This window comes from Medicago sativa, chromosome 6, assembly GCF_051527215.1.
Source record: "Medicago sativa cultivar Bolivia chromosome 6, Bolivia_mono, whole genome shotgun sequence".
NCBI classification, from domain to species: Eukaryota; Viridiplantae; Streptophyta; class Magnoliopsida; order Fabales; family Fabaceae; genus Medicago; species Medicago sativa.
In genome coordinates this window covers 91,249,408-91,267,413 of record NC_140754.1, presented here as the reverse complement: position 1 = coordinate 91,267,413, position 18,006 = coordinate 91,249,408, and the positions used below count along the sequence as shown (strand labels likewise).

General features: G+C 33.0%; 2 long non-coding RNA genes across 2 annotated transcripts; both read right to left on the bottom strand.

Moving 5' to 3' along the window:
* Positions 1–8,087: 8,087 nt before the first annotated feature.
* On the bottom strand, positions 8,088–12,151 carry LOC146918173 (uncharacterized). Its single transcript, XR_015016040.1, has 2 exons — positions 9,679–12,151; positions 8,088–8,403 (listed from the first exon to the last, which is right to left on the bottom strand). It is a non-coding gene; the product is annotated as an uncharacterized LOC146918173 (long non-coding RNA).
* A 2,405-nt stretch (positions 12,152–14,556) lies between these two features.
* Positions 14,557–17,190, bottom strand: LOC146918172 (uncharacterized). Its single transcript, XR_015016039.1, has 2 exons — positions 16,148–17,190; positions 14,557–14,872 (listed from the first exon to the last, which is right to left on the bottom strand). It is a non-coding gene; the product is annotated as an uncharacterized LOC146918172 (long non-coding RNA).
* Between the last annotated feature and the right edge of the window lie 816 nt (positions 17,191–18,006).

Genomic DNA, 18,006 nt, shown 5'->3' with positions numbered 1-18,006 from the left:
CAAGTTCATACGGATAATAATAACATAACAATAGCCTTTTCCCTGGTTCAGTTTATATTTTTTATCCGGTGGTATCTTTGCATCAATTGAATGGCAGCAGAAGATCTCATACAAGCAAATTACAGCTAGAATCAAGTGGATATTGGTTTTGCCTTTCAACTTTAGCTGCACTGAACATTTGTTCATAAATAACAATCCAGTTTTTGCATGGAATCAACAAAGTTGGAGTTGTTGCATTTAATAAATTCCATTTTTTATTTTGTATCAATTATGACTATTGTGATGGTTTTGCATAGATGATAAGGAATTTAGTTATTGTTGTCTCTAAGAAACCTAATGAAAGCTTCTTCGGAATTCAAGCCCAACACTACACTACACCAGGGGCGGACCTGGACTAAAAATATTGGTGAGGCACAATTTTTTTGCGGTTAAATTATTAAATAAAATGTACACATAAGTAGCAAACGTGAGTTAATTGCCGTATGTAGCGAGGGAATTTTGGGTGTAAATGAGCAATTTTAAAAATGAGAAGAGTGATTTTAAATAACATATGTAAATATAAGGCCCAAGCCCATAACAACAAACACACATAACCCTACATAGTCACATTATTGCAGCCGCTGCCATACATCTTCTCTTTTCTGCTTCTTTCTTCTTAAGGTTCCATGGTTTCTTCATCTTTTTCCTTTCTTACCATGGTTTCTACATAAGATTTCTTCTTCTTTTATACTGGTACTCTGTTTGTGATTGATGTGTTTACATTAAATTTATTATCTCAGTTCAATGTTTCATGTATGGAGGGGGAAAAAATGAAAAAAATCAGCTGGGCTGGTGTGGCACTTGCCACACCAGGACCTGTTCAGGTCCGCCCCTGCACTACACTCACTCCAAAAATTAAGGAAGGAAATTGTGAACACGCACTCACTCTCTTCAAACGATATTGAAGAAACCAATTATATTACAATCTCTAACTTCTCAGATCATTTTCAAATCAACTAAAGAATCACTTGATTTTTGTTAGAGTAAGCTCTCAAAAGTGAATAAGCTCTAAAAAGTGAATAAGAAACCCTTTTTTATATTTTTTTATAAGGCAATATAAACTCTCAAAAGTGAATAAGAAACCCTTTTTAAAAATGTTAAATTTCTTCAAAAAAAATCTTATGTTTCAACCAAAAAAATGCAATGCAGTAAGATAATCAACACTTAGTTGATATTGTAGGAGAAATTGACTTTGAATGGCGCAAGAATGATGAAAATCACACTTGGAGGGGGAAAAATCGCAAGAGCATAAGTTGGAAATGTGTTTTTTGTGTTTCTGTGTTTCTGACTTAAGTCACGGAGCGCGAGTTAACTCACCCAGCGTGACTTATGTTTTTGGTCCCTATAAAATTGGGAACTTTTAAGTTTAGTTCTTACATAATTTTAATTGTCTTTTTAGTCCATACAAAAATAAATTACTAATAATTTTAGTCCTTTCAAAAAGAAAGTTTGTTTAATTATCCTTAAACTCATAAATTTTTGAAAGATTTTTTTTGAGACAAGTTAAGAACACTAGGAAAGGTTTACATACTAAAATTTAGAATTTTATAATGTGAAACAAATTAAATATGAATTTTTTAAAACATCAAATGTTAAAGATAAAAGTAACAAAATCTGGATATAGAAATCAAATTTTACGATAATTTTTTGCAGATGAAGTTTTAGTAATGTTCTTAACACATCTGTAAAAAATTGTTCAAAAACTTAAGAGTTTAATCATAAATTAAACAAATTTGAACTAACTAGGGACTAATACTGACGAGAGTATTTCATAATTTATGCTTGTTGTTTGTTTTTATAACTATTATTACCGAAGGAGTGAAAGTGAACCGATAGAGAAACTTGTTCAGAACATTTTGACAAAACTATTACTTTATGCTCATTGTCTATTACTGAATATTTGATTGGATTGGAATCCCGTGTGCAACAAACTACTGAATTTATTGATGATGAATCAAGAAAAATTTGTATGATAGGATAGGGATATGGGGAATGTGTGGCTCCAGGAAAACAACAACAGCAAAAGCTATATACGATTAAATCCGTAGTAAATTTAAGGGTAGAGCAAGTTTCATTGAAAGTATTCGAGAAGTTTGTGATAATAAATAATAACAGTAAAGCAATTATTCAATTACAACACCAACTTCAGATCCACTGAAAATAAAGGATAAGATACATAACATTGAACAGGGACAACGGGCTTTCACCGTACTCGAGTGAAGACTACAATGCGAACTGTATTAATTATTAGAACTAGAGATGAATGCCTTCTCAAATCACTTAGTGCTGACCATGTTTTCACAATGGGAGAAATGGCCGAAAACCACTCACTTGAACTTTTCAGTTGGCCTGCTTTGGTCAACCAAGTCCTAGAGACGATTTTAGTGAACTCTCTAAAAAAAATTATGCTTATTGCGGAAAGTCCTTGGTTGTTACTTATCTTAGAGGACAAAACAAGAATGGAGAAGTGCATTATCGAAGCTAGAGAAAATTTCTAACGATCAAGTGCAACAGAAACTGATAATCAGCTTCGATGGTTTAGAAGATTATACGTCAAAGGATATATTTCTTAACATATGTTGTTTCTTCATTAGGAATAACAGAGCTGATGTTACAGAGAAACCTAAATGGCTATGGACTTCATGCTGATATTAGAATACATGTTCATAGAGCGCAGCCTCGTAAAAGTTGAAAAGAATAACAAGCTTCAAATGCATGATTTGCTACCAGACATGGGAAGAGAAATTGTCGTTGAAAGTTCGGCCAAAAAGCCTGCAAAGTCCTCCACCTATTGTTACAACACTTTATTTCGCATGACTCTGATATAGTTCAAAAGGTTCAAGTTTTTATTTTATTTTTACTAAAGGTTCAACAAGTTTTTTATTTTCTTGACATAGTTCTAGGACTTATTTTCATTAAGTTAGGCAAACATTATATATGGTACTATGTTTACAACATTATAAAAAGATTTTTTTACAAATTTTAAAAAAAATTAACACTATTAAGGAAAAATTATTCCATAAATAAATCCTTTTTCTTATTACATATAACACTTGAGTCATTTATCTTTTCATTTTTCCGTTTAGGTCCTTTATCTTTTAAGACACTGACTATTTAGTTCTTTATAATTAAAAGAACAATAAACTGGCTTACCACATCAAATTAATATTCTAAATTTTATTTTTAAATGATTTTTTCAATTATAAAAATGAAACCAAAAACAAATAAATACAATCTTCTTCAAATCATCATCTTGACTCTTGATCTTCTCGTTGAAACCCATAAAAATTAATTACTCAGATTAATAGAAATGATGAACTATCATTTCTTTTCCTATTGTGGCTGTTCATCTGCTACAATTTTGTGCCAAGGATTAGAGTTTTCTCATCATCATACCCATGTTTTTCTGATGAAGAAGAATTTTTGGTTTATTAATATGACTTTGATTTAAGTGGAAAGAGATAATGTACCAAGTTTTTTTTTTTTTTTTTGTGGTTTCTAGATCTATGTATTCTTTCTTTAAATTATGGGTTGAAGATGAATTTTAAAAGGAAAATTGATGAAGATATGTAATATTGGTGTTTCCTGCATTTTTATTAGAGCCAATACAATTTGAAGAATTTTATTAGGTTTGATGAAAAAGAGGATGATGGAGATGAATATCAAGAGGAATGTAATGAACTTTTGAAGAAAATAATTTAGTTTTTTTTGGATAGATTTTTTTCAACGAAATTTTTTATTAAAAGGATAAGAAGATAATGAACCCAAGTAAGAAAAAAAAAAGATAAAGTAATTTTGTTTAAAATTAATTATACATAATTTTTTTAAATGACAAATAACAAGTTGAATTAAGAGAATTAAATATTAAACTAAGGACAGATTTTTCAGCAACACTTAAATGCAAAAGATACAATTTTGAAAATTTTTAGTTTTTTTAATTATATACAATCATTATTGCAATATTTGTTGGCCATTACAATACAAAACAATTATTTAAAAATGTAATAACTTGTAATATCCAACAAAACCGCAACAATGAGCAATATAAAACTAAGAACAAAGGGATAACTTCATCATATAATATGGGTCCCTTTCTTCAATGTGTAAATTGTTAGATCCACACTCTTATTTTATAAGAAAATATTCCTCTATGTTATTTCACACTTCCGATGTGGGACTTGGAATCAAACTAATTGGTGAAGATACTTTGCTCCAAGAGGTGTGTTCCTTGCAGTCCCATAAATGCACACTGTATTTGGAATCAAACTTGAAAAAATTGAAGATACTAAAGCCAACATGTTTGACTTCAATAATGATGACCATACCCAAAGAGGACTTGTAGAACTCTGCATAGTGGAACATAAATTGTCCATCACTATAGCTCTAAATAATTGTGAATCCAACCCGTAATTACCTTGCACATTAACATCTAGAATGAGATTGCATGTACCGATATTACAACTTGTCACTTGTAATAAATATTGATAAGAATTGTATGTTGAGATGTAATCAAGAAACTCTAGAGGAAAAAGCATTGAATGAGATACTTGTTGAGCCCCTAGTAATGTTATGGTACTAGTTTCTTATGGAAAATGGAAGCGTAATGTGCAGGACAAGCAATAATAGCCTTATGATACTCCACTAAAGTGTGGGTTATCACAAAAATCCACTAATATGAGGTTGAACAGTCATCACATAAATTGTGAAGACAATATGTGTTGCAAATCCAGTGGTACCTAAGATCGATAGTATTAATTTCATCTCACCAAATTGTTCCCCAATATGCAGTTCAAGCTCACCTAACACTGTCTCATCAATAAGAAAACCAAGGTTAACCTGGTTTACAATATCCACTCTTTGCGATTTTGCATCGTCATAAAAACCATATTGAGAGTGACCAAAGAAAATTGGAACTCTTGTGAAAATGTTACAAGCATCAACATATGACCTCTGAATAATCAAAGTCCTCCCTTTAATGGCACCATACGTCGCCAATGGTGCGATAACTTGTAATTTAATGAAACTATAGAGTGGACTCGGCATTTCATCAAACACCTTACAAACATTGAACTTTGGAATCATGTCCCTTCCACATATGCCATAAAATAGATCGAAACGAGAAAAGTATGGTGATTTGAGTGAGCTTGGATCATAACATCCCTTGATCCCAATCCCTCCTTGAAATCATGAGGTCCACCAGGATCGAAGACAGGTACCAAGTATTGCGACGCCGATGCGAAAACGGTGTTCACTACTGTCTTTTCTGGCAACAATGTTGATACAGATTAATTCCATAATGAAGTATTGAGCTGATCCAGGTAATACTGAGTTAACAAGACTTCCTAAATAAACAGTTAACAAGACAATTTAATAGTTATAAATTTTTGTAAAATAATACCATAAAAAGAGATTGCAGAAGAGTATTTTTAAGATAAGTTTTTGTTTTTAATAATTTTAAGTTATGTTTTAATATATTGTCATTATTCAACATTTGAAGTCATTGGAGATTACAAGAAATGAAAAGCATTGAAAATGCATCAACTTAACTTATAATCTCCAACAACAACAACGCCGAACAATGGCTAGTGATATATCACTAAAATTATTCCTTCAAAAAAAATATCACTAAAATTATTGAAAATCTCCTATATTTCGGTGGTACAATAACTTAAATGGTGGACTCTTGTTTTATATGTATATCTTCCTATTTGCCGTGTACAAACACACGATGTGGGAGTTTTGTTTTGGCAATGTTAGAGAAGCTTAAATGAAGTACTGCAAAATTTATCTCCTGGTAAACTAATATTAATTAAAGGATTATTTGTCCATATGCAAATACTAGCAGGACATGATATTGAATGCCCACTATGATTGTGTTTCTACTATTTCGTTTTGTTTGTGAATGTTATTTTTTGAACTTTTTTGTGAAATATTTTTTCGATATTGTTTTGAGCCCTTCATTATTTTCTGACAATTTATCAAAGGCTAAAATATGGTTTTAGCCCCTGCAAATATGCCTCGTTTTGGTTTTAGTCCCTGTAAAAAAAATTGTTGTTTTTAGTCCCTGCAAAATTTTTTGTTTTTGAAAATAGTCCCTGGAGGGACTATTTTCAAAAACAAAAAAATTTGCAGGGACCTTTTTTAAAAACAAAATATTTTGCAGGGACCAAAAACTACAAAATTGGTTTAGTTATTATGTGTCACGTATGCAAATCATCACAAAAGTGGGGTCAGGGACTATTTTCAAAAACAAAATAACAAAAGTGGGGTCAGGGACTATTTTCAAAAACAAAATATTTTGCAGGGACTAAAAACTACAAAAAAAATTGACAGGGACTAAAACCAAAACGAGACATATTTGCAGGGACTAAAACCATATTTTAGCCTTTATCAAAATGGCACGTCCCTTTGATACAACCAAAGACATAAATCCCACAAATGATTTGTGGATCTTTGGCCAAATTCTGCTCAATTTAAATACATTGATTCCCCTTTGATTTGGCCATACCACTTCTATATATGCAAAAGGCACACCTGATATATTCATACCATTACAAGCTAGTACACACCTTTAATATGACACATAACAAATCCAATTATAGTTTCGACACCAAAATCATATCGAAGGTCAGACAAAAAAAAATGGGCTTATGCGCGTGCCAAGTATAAACAACAATTAAATGAACTCCAATAAGCTTCCATTTCCTATAATCAATAGCAGAGAAAAGAACTAGACTCTGTCTAAAAAAGATGAAATTGATAGCAGACCAAACAAACTAGACTCTGCTAATCTACTTCCAAACCTCACCCTTCTTTTGCTAATAGTATAAGATTGAAGAAACTTGGAATACCCACCATTCTCGTGCATCATGTTTCGTCAAAGAATAACAATATTTAGCCTTCAAACAAATTCGTAAAAGGTAAAAATAAGGATTCTGAAATGATTTCAGAACAAAAATTTGTAACTGAAATACCTCATATATCGATTGCAAATGAAAAATTACAGAGAAATTGTTCTTAACTATTTATACTAGAGAGGTCACCAACAAATTGAATAACCAACTTAAAATAGAATTGTCTAACCTAACAACTAACTAACAGAAAAATAGAAAAAAGAAGTAGAAGAGATGCGAAGAAAAACTAATAAAGGATGAGATAATATCAATTTATAAAATGCACTGCACATTGGCCCCAACTTCTTCCTTCATCTGGAGTTATTGGCTGCTACTTACTACTTGCTTCCCTTCCTTAATACTTTTTATAAAAAAAATCATATGATGTTGTACCTTTTGATTTCTGTATAATATCTTCTGAATCGCACGTGCACCTTAAAATTGGTGGACCGTTGATTTTATAGGTAGACCAATTCTATATTGTTCAAACCATTAAATCTACGGCTATACATCTAGGAACGAGAGAGTTGAAAAACTGTCAGCTTACAAACGGGAGAGATCATGGGGGCTCTCCATTGGTTTTAAGTCAAAAGTATGGAAAATGGTCATAACCTACAAAAGTGTTGCATTCTACAAAATATATGGTGTGAATCGAAAATCTGCTTGGAAAACTTTATAGTCTATAAATTTACATGATGTTAGATTAGATGAAGTGCATTCGGGAACATCATAGTCATAACATAACACCAATTTTTTATTCGAGCAGTTGGTGAAGCTTTTCACTTTTCATGATCTTAATACATAGTTAAATCACGTATGTTGAAAAATGTTTTTAAATTTTTTGAATCTGAATAATGTTTCATGATCTCCATTGGTTTTAAATTTTTCGAATCTGAATAATGTTTTTTCTTAGCACTTGGCTATTTCAAGGATACTTAAAGTTTGACAACCTAGCCAACATAGGCTAATATGTTGAAAAATGCTTGATATCATGGCAAACCTTTAAGTAAGCTTGACTGATCTCTTTTGTTCGTTTAAGTTTTATGCAACCCTAACATGTTTTCTGTCACGACCCAAAAACACTTATCGTGACCGGCGCACGAACTAGAACAACCTAATCCGGCAAGCCTATTGACAACACTTGACAAACTATAATTTAAACAATTCTCAAATTGACTTTCACTTCAAAATAATAGCTATTGAAATTTCGACAGAGTAGCCTCTGTAATTTTAACATTTCCAAGATTTTAATCCTATTTAAGAACATGTATTCTCATTCAGAGTTTCAAATGACATATTTACATCTTTATACATCTCAGAATAAAACATTCCTAAACTCCATATAGCTGCAGATACTCTGATTCAACATATACATAAACAAAAGAGACATTCATCAAGGAAACCTACCACCAGGAGTGACACAGATGAACTTCAAGTCTACTAGCATCTTTCTACTTAGCTGCTTGGAAATCTGAAAAAGAATAAAAAAATGAAACAGTAAGCCACAAGGACTTAGTGAGAGATAACAACCACCACCAACTAGAAGGGAAACACACAGGGCACGATTATTTACTTTATCAAATCTATTGTCAATTACAAAAATAGTAACCGTCTAAAATTCTAATAATCCGCAAACCTTTATACGCATGAAAATCCACACATTGTATATACTTCCAATCAAATAGGTATACTTCAACGAAAAGTCCAACATCGTAAAGACATGAAGATAACATTACAAGCCTTTATAATAAATATCCGAAAATTAAAATAAAAGCCTTTAAAAATATATTGTCGAAAATCTTGATAAAAGTATTTAAAGATAATATGGAAAACTCCATTTAGTGAAAATAAACAAAATGGGTGAATCGAGAACTAGCTCCATCTCGTTGATAGCCCTCTCCTCCTAATGGTGGCCTTTCCATAGGGGCGGCTCCATCTAACGGATAGCTCTTTTCTCTCGACTCAAAACAAAGTGTAAAAATATAGAAAACTCCGTTTAATGAAAATAATCAAAATGGGTGAATCGAGAACTAGCTCCATCTCGTTGATAGCCCTCTCCTCCTAATGGTGGTCTTTCCATAGGGGCGGCTCCATCTAACGGATAGCTCTTTTCTCTCGATTCAAAACAAAATGTAAAACATTTTCAATTAGGGAGTTTACCTCTCATTGATAGCCCTCTCCTCCTAATGGTGGCCTTTCCATAGGGGCGGCTCCATCTAATGGAGTAACTCTCCCTAACCGAAACCAATACTAGGTGCACCTAGGTCGTCGCAATAATAATCATTTTTCAAAAACATACATCGAAAACCATCTTTCACAACAAATCGAAACTTACGCCAAAATATTTACCGTCAAAACTCAATTGAAAATTTAATACTTTATAAATCATAAGCAAATTCAAATTCAAACAGAGTAGATAAATTCAAAAACAATTACTTCAAAACCATGTTCCACAACATAGCTAAATTTTGTACCAAAAACTTCACACAATCAAATTCTCCATTTCAATTCCCCTACTTTATAAATCACAAGTAGACACAAGCCGAGTGTAATTAAATTTGGTGACCTTGAACTTATATAACGATAATGAGGAAGATATTAAAAGATTGTGTTCCCCCATTTTAGTAAATACTGACATAGAAAATAATCAAAATACCAATAATAATAATAATAATAATAATAATTAAAATAAGCGGGAATGATTGTTATCAACTCACAGTTACGGGAATGATTGTTATCAACTCACAGTTACGACGAATCAACAAAGTTTGCTCTCTAACCACTCCTGAAGAAGCATGTGAAGCATCCGGCGTCATATCTCTAATGATCATTTTTGGAATCTTTAATCCTCATTGATGCTTCAGCTTAATCCCCGTAATCACTTCTGCATTCGTCTTCGCAAAACAACTCATTCTTCAAAAACTTGCCAAAACCCGTAACCTGTTTTTCAGCAGGATTATCCAACTTCAAACGCACTTTCCGAGTTCATTACTAATCGGAATCACATGAAATCTATACCCGATTTGAAGGGAATTGAATGAGGAATCCAATTCTGCAATAATAATTCAATTCCAAACTACACAGCAAAAGATACGGATCAAAATAGCAGAACCTGTGCCTACCACCATTTCATGGAATTCAACCATGATTCCCACAATTCCAAACATACACTTCAGTTATAGCTCCATTCATGAACAGCTTAATAACACACATAGAGTCCATTATCATAGATCAGTTTGTGCTTAACCTCTCTACTTCTTGCTTCTAGCATCCATAACTTCACACAAACTTCTTAATTTCTACACACAACCCTCTTGAAACTTGCTTCATTCAACATCCAAGGCTGATGGTGTGGGTTCGGTAAAGAGAAGATGAAGGGAGGAATAGTTATTTCAAGCTGTAGTAAGATACTTGAGGTTACATGGAACCTAGTTCTTGAATTGTATGTTGATTTGGTAAGGTTTAGGGATGATTGATGAAAATGGAGGGAGGCCGTGAGAGAAGAAGAAAGAATGGAGGGGAAAATTCTAGATAGATCATTAATGAAAAGAATGAGAGAAAAAGGAGAATTTAACTTTAAAAAAAATCTCAAGTCCCAAATGACCAAAATGCCCTTCAAGGGAAAAGACGTGATTGTCCTCCGTTAATTCGTAACCTTTTAATTCCTCAAGTTCGTACGATTAATATGCAAGATATTTACCGAATATCTTCGATTTTCTCAATAAATAATTAACCCTTTAGAAATAATTCTGTTTTGACATGTCCAACTGATACGACAATTTATTTAAAATTTAGAGGAATATTACAATCCACCCTCCTTAAGAAAATTCGTCCTCGAATTTTTTATTATCACATGAATACTACTAATCTTGATTCAAATAAATGTGGGTACTTTTTCACGCATTACTTCTTCGGGTTCCCAAGTGGTTTCTTCGCCGGACGGTCCTTTCCAAAAATCCTTCACCGAAACAATATCTTTTAAGTGTAAACGTCTCACTTCCTTATCTACTATACCTATCGGATGTTCGGTGTATGACAAATTCTTACCAATTGCACATCTTCATGACTAATTACATGAGTAGAGTATAAGGGTACTTCTTAAGCATATAAATATGAAAGACATGATGAACTCTTAAGGGATTTAATGGAAGTACCAAACGATATGCTAGAAATTTGAATCTTAACCAAATCCCAGAGTGCCTAATGAACCTTGAGTTAACTTGCCCCTTTTGCCAAACCATAAAACACCCTTCCACAGTGAAACACGTAAGAATACAAGCTCTCCCACAGTGAACTCTAAGAGACATCGTCTCTTGTTAGAATATGATTTTTCCTATTTTGAGTTGTCACTAAACAATCCGATAAACTCAATCTTTTCAATGATACCTATAATTAACTACAGGCCCGACATCTCCAACTTCAACCCATCCTATCAAACACATACATCGTCTATATACAATGCCTCAAACAACTTTAATAATAGATTGATAACTATTATGGGCAAACATTTGTCCAACTACCTCCCAGATCAAGAATACAAGCCCGAACATATACTTCAGGATTTGTATAGTCGTTTAAGATTACCCATCGGTTTGACGATGAAAATAGTAAAAAAAATAAAACTGATTTAAGATCCAAACAGGTTTCTAATGTAGCTTGATAGACTTCCAAAACTGAGCAGTAACTGAGCTCTACAATCAGATAAAAAATAGATTTCAGCACACCTTGCAAAGAGACCATTTCCTCTAAATAATGCATAGCATACTAGGATACATTATAGGTAGTCTTAACATATAATAAATGTGAAGAATTGGTCAACCGGTCTATAATCACCCACATCGAGTCTTAACCTTTTTGAGTTAGTGGTAAACCAATAATGAAATCCGTAGAAATTTGTATTCTCACTTTAGTTCACCTACTTCAACAAGTTGACGTCAACTTAAAGGCTTTTGGTGCTCAACCTTTACTTACTAGCTCACTATACACTTAAAGACAAAATATGTTACATCCCTCTTCGTCCATTCTCAACGGTATGATTATCTCAAGTATTAGTACATCTTACTAGAACATTGGTTAATGCTATAACAAGAATGATAAGCCTTCTCTAGTATCTTTCTCCATAGATTACCAACATTCGGAATTCATAACTCAGACTTTAACCACAAAAACACTATCTAAATCACCTAAGGAGTCTTACCGTTCCTCACATTATCAACCAGTTTTAGCGCGTCTAAAACTAGATTTATCTTCCGGATATCATAAACAATGATGGAACAAATTTACACATGATCAATAATATCCTTGAACGATCAAGCTCAAATTGAATTCCACTTCCAACAAGTTATTATAATCCTTTATTTATAGGCCTCTTCATTTCGGCTAAATGAGTAAACCTACCCATGTACTTCCTATTCAAAGCATCTACAATAACATTTGTCTTCCCAAGGTGATACAAGTCCGTGCAATCAAAAATTTCAAAAGAACTCCATCCACCTTATTTGTCTTAAATTTAAACCTCGTTGTTGAAAGGTATACTTACGACTCTCTTGATCGGTATAAATCTAACAAGTCTTGTCATGTTGATATACATCCAAATCTTAAGAGACAAATTACTACTGCCATATTTAAATCTTGTGTAAGATAATTTGGGTCCTTCTTTCTTACTTAAACAATATTAGGACTTCCCAAGGAAAAGAATTTGGGCGAATAAATCTCTTATTGAAAAAAAATCATGAGCTTCTCTCCTAACACCTAAAGTTCTGCTAACTATTTGAACAAAAGGTATAGATGTCGTTGAGTGTTATGAACCAAATCTATAGAAAGCTTAACCTTCTTATCATGAGGCAATCTAGAAAATTCTTCTGGAAAAACATTAGGAAACCTACACACTTTTGGAACTTCTTATAATTCTTCTGAACTCACTTTGTATATCCATAAGCAAAACCAATTATCCATGACAATTCCTTTTCAATAACTTGTTAGATCCTAAACTTGAGATCAAATTATATGGTACAAAATCACATTCTCCTTGAAAAAGGATAAAAGCGATTATCCAATATCTCAACTTTCAATGCCTAGTTATAATAGGTGAACGTGGCATGATGGAAGGATAACCAATTTATGCTCAAATCCTATCAAAATCTATACTAATGCTATTGTGTTAATAAATGATTAGATAATGGTTGTGTTGTAGCTGCCAAGGACAATCCCTCCTGACATGACATACTTAACCAATGTAAAATCAAAATTACTAAGGAAAAGTGGATTATCTATATGCCCCTTGATCTAATCTACAACTCTACTCAAAAGTTTGTCTACTGGAACCCTCCTTCTATGGTATTGATATTGGTTTATCCCTAATGACCAAATATATTTTCACCACCACGATTAAAATAATCATTGTATAATCATTCAACTCGTTTCTTGCGAGAATATGGTTTACTACCTCCCTTAAAGATTTTGTTCCCTAATCTGAATTGTGAAGTTCGAAACCTCCGCAAAGTAACACAAATAGATCTAACGGCAAATCCAATTAAGTATTTCCTTAGTCTTCTATTGAACCACTTGAAATGCATCTCTTCTATGAAAGGGTGAGGGCGTTCAGTGAAAGCTCGATGAAACTGATTTTGTACTCTGAAACTGACATGGGCTCATTTCATTTTTTTTTTCTTTCTAATCTTTGATACTTGTGAGTTAATCTATCTACAACACTTTCTACAAGAAAGTGAGCCGTGAACAATCAAGAGGTCTCACTTCATTTCAATAGAGGTGATCTTATTTTCCTTTCATGTGTCAACATATCCAACTAGAAATATGCCACGCACTCCAACTGAAAATATGTCAACTTCACCTCCCTTATATTTGAGCATCTTAATTTCCTCTACAACCTCTCTAGACCATTAATGAACCATTAAGAGTTTTCACTTAAACTAAACCAGAAGCGTATGAGATTTAAACTTAATGAATTTTGCAAAAGTAATCCCAACCCCTCTATTAAGAGTAGTCGCTTGATGCTCACCCAATCTAACTTCTTGATGGACAACGAGATTTCTCTATCATTCATTACCCTGATACTATCAAACAACGACCGTAGAAAATTGTTGCATTAACATGGCTATCCTTGCTTTCCTATAACGACCTCAATATTTTCTACTTCTATATCCAAGAAAAGTCATATAACGTTAATTATTCGTTCTTTGACATTCACTCCACGTCGATCTTGAATAAAACCTCGACCTCTTTGACGAGAGTCTTAAAGTTAGGCAGTAGACCCAGAACGAACTAATTTCCCTTCTAGTGTTGTGTGGCATCAACACAAAATGTAAGAAAATTGACCAAAAATGGGACGAGACGACAAACAAAGTGAGACAACAAAAGAAATCAGAAGATTAGACAACCAGTGACACTACCATAGAGTGCTAATAGCTTTTTGCAAATAAATTGTGCCGCGGTTCACAATTCATTAGCAAAAATCTATTACTACTCTATGTCTGCAGCTATTAGGACCTACAACCGGAGCTCTGATACCAACTTTGTCACGACCCAAAAACACTTATCGTGACCGGCGCACGAACTAGAACAACCTAATCCGGCAAGCCTATTGACAACACTTGACAAACTATAATTTAAACAATTCTCAAATTGACTTTCACTTCAAAATAATAGCTATTGAAATTTCGACAGAGTAGCCTCTGTAATTTTAACATTTCCAAGATTTTAATCCTATTTAAGAACATGTATTCTCATTCAGAGTTTCAAATGACATATTTACATCTTTATACATCTCAGAATAAAACATTCCTAAACTCCATATAGCTGCAGATACTCTGATTCAACATATACATAAACAAAAGAGACATTCATCAAGGAAACCTACCACCAGGAGTGACACAGATGAACTTCAAGTCTACTAGCATCTTTCTACTTAGCTGCTTGGAAATCTGAAAAAGAATAAAAAAATGAAACAGTAAGCCACAAGGACTTAGTGAGAGATAACAACCACCACCAACTAGAAGGGAAACACACAGGGCACGATTATTTACTTTATCAAATCTATTGTCAATTACAAAAATAGTAACCGTCTAAAATTCTAATAATCCGCAAACCTTTATACGCATGAAAATCCACACATTGTATATACTTCCAATCAAATAGGTATACTTCAACGAAAAGTCCAACATCGTAAAGACATGAAGATAACATTACAAGCCTTTATAATAAATATCCGAAAATTAAAATAAAAGCCTTTAAAAATATATTGTCGAAAATCTTGATAAAAGTATTTAAAGATAATATGGAAAACTCCATTTAGTGAAAATAAACAAAATGGGTGAATCGAGAACTAGCTCCATCTCGTTGATAGCCCTCTCCTCCTAATGGTGGCCTTTCCATAGGGGCGGCTCCATCTAACGGATAGCTCTTTTCTCTCGACTCAAAACAAAGTGTAAAAATATAGAAAACTCCGTTTAATGAAAATAATCAAAATGGGTGAATCGAGAACTAGCTCCATCTCGTTGATAGCCCTCTCCTCCTAATGGTGGTCTTTCCATAGGGGCGGCTCCATCTAACGGATAGCTCTTTTCTCTCGATTCAAAACAAAATGTAAAACATTTTCAATTAGGGAGTTTACCTCTCATTGATAGCCCTCTCCTCCTAATGGTGGCCTTTCCATAGGGGCGGCTCCATCTAATGGAGTAACTCTCCCTAACCGAAACCAATACTAGGTGCACCTAGGTCGTCGCAATAATAATCATTTTTCAAAAACATACATCGAAAACCATCTTTCACAACAAATCGAAACTTACGCCAAAATATTTACCGTCAAAACTCAATTGAAAATTTAATACTTTATAAATCATAAGCAAATTCAAATTCAAACAGAGTAGATAAATTCAAAAACAATTACTTCAAAACCATGTTCCACAACATAGCTAAATTTTGTACCAAAAACTTCACACAATCAAATTCTCCATTTCAATTCCCCTACTTTATAAATCACAAGTAGACACAAGCCGAGTGTAATTAAATTTGGTGACCTTGAACTTATATAACGATAATGAGGAAGATATTAAAAGATTGTGTTCCCCCATTTTAGTAAATACTGACATAGAAAATAATCAAAATACCAATAATAATAATAATAATAATAATAATTAAAATAAGCGGGAATGATTGTTATCAACTCACAGTTACGGGAATGATTGTTATCAACTCACAGTTACGACGAATCAACAAAGTTTGCTCTCTAACCACTCCTGAAGAAGCATGTGAAGCATCCGGCGTCATATCTCTAATGATCATTTTTGGAATCTTTAATCCTCATTGATGCTTCAGCTTAATCCCCGTAATCACTTCTGCATTCGTCTTCGCAAAACAACTCATTCTTCAAAAACTTGCCAAAACCCGTAACCTGTTTTTCAGCAGGATTATCCAACTTCAAACGCACTTTCCGAGTTCATTACTAATCGGAATCACATGAAATCTATACCCGATTTGAAGGGAATTGAATGAGGAATCCAATTCTGCAATAATAATTCAATTCCAAACTACACAGCAAAAGATACGGATCAAAATAGCAGAACCTGTGCCTACCACCATTTCATGGAATTCAACCATGATTCCCACAATTCCAAACATACACTTCAGTTATAGCTCCATTCATGAACAGCTTAATAACACACATAGAGTCCATTATCATAGATCAGTTTGTGCTTAACCTCTCTACTTCTTGCTTCTAGCATCCATAACTTCACACAAACTTCTTAATTTCTACACACAACCCTCTTGAAACTTGCTTCATTCAACATCCAAGGCTGATGGTGTGGGTTCGGTAAAGAGAAGATGAAGGGAGGAATAGTTATTTCAAGCTGTAGTAAGATACTTGAGGTTACATGGAACCTAGTTCTTGAATTGTATGTTGATTTGGTAAGGTTTAGGGATGATTGATGAAAATGGAGGGAGGCCGTGAGAGAAGAAGAAAGAATGGAGGGGAAAATTCTAGATAGATCATTAATGAAAAGAATGAGAGAAAAAGGAGAATTTAACTTTAAAAAAAATCTCAAGTCCCAAATGACCAAAATGCCCTTCAAGGGAAAAGACGTGATTGTCCTCCGTTAATTCGTAACCTTTTAATTCCTCAAGTTCGTACGATTAATATGCAAGATATTTACCGAATATCTTCGATTTTCTCAATAAATAATTAACCCTTTAGAAATAATTCTGTTTTGACATGTCCAACTGATACGACAATTTATTTAAAATTTAGAGGAATATTACATTTTCAATTTTTCTCTGCAGCTTTTATTGTATTATATGGATTCAGTTTAGATCCTTACAGAGAAAAGGAAACACAATGTTGATGGTGAATCACATTGCTGACATATATATCAGCAAAATCCGAAGCTCAATTAGCATGAATAAGCATGGATGAAGATATATCACATTTCAACAATATAGAATTAGATGAAATCTCAGCAAAATCACAGTGAACGCATAATGAATTGAGTAAAGATTCATGTTTTTAAAACCCATAACCCTATCAGATAAATCTTTTTGACATGAAGTATAAGCAAAGAACTCAGATAAAGACCATAACAAAGTTTGACATGAATCATCTTGAGTGAAGAAGGAGCAGAAATATATAAAAAGTAAAGGGTATAGGTTGCCGCGTCATTTTTTGGAGATCATAGCTATTTGATTAGCATTTCACTCACTAATTTTATTTCACGACTTGAACTTTTAATTTTTTAAATAAAAGGGAAAAAGTTCAAATAAACCATTTTGAAAGATTTAGGGTTCGGGGGTTAGTTATATTTAGGGAAGGTGTTAACACCCTAAATATTTGTAGTACTCTACGAAAACCTCTTGAATTTTTTTAATTTTTGGCTATAACTGCTTGCTTTTGAAAATGGAATTAAATGGTGATTAAAAGAAAAAGAACATTTTTATATACATTTTTTTATTGACGCGAGGACTTTTGTAGTGACGTTGGATCACCACAAAATCCCTAACCTAATTTTTCTTAAAAATCATCAACTTAGAGTTAGAGTCATCATTAAAAACAAAAGTATCATTT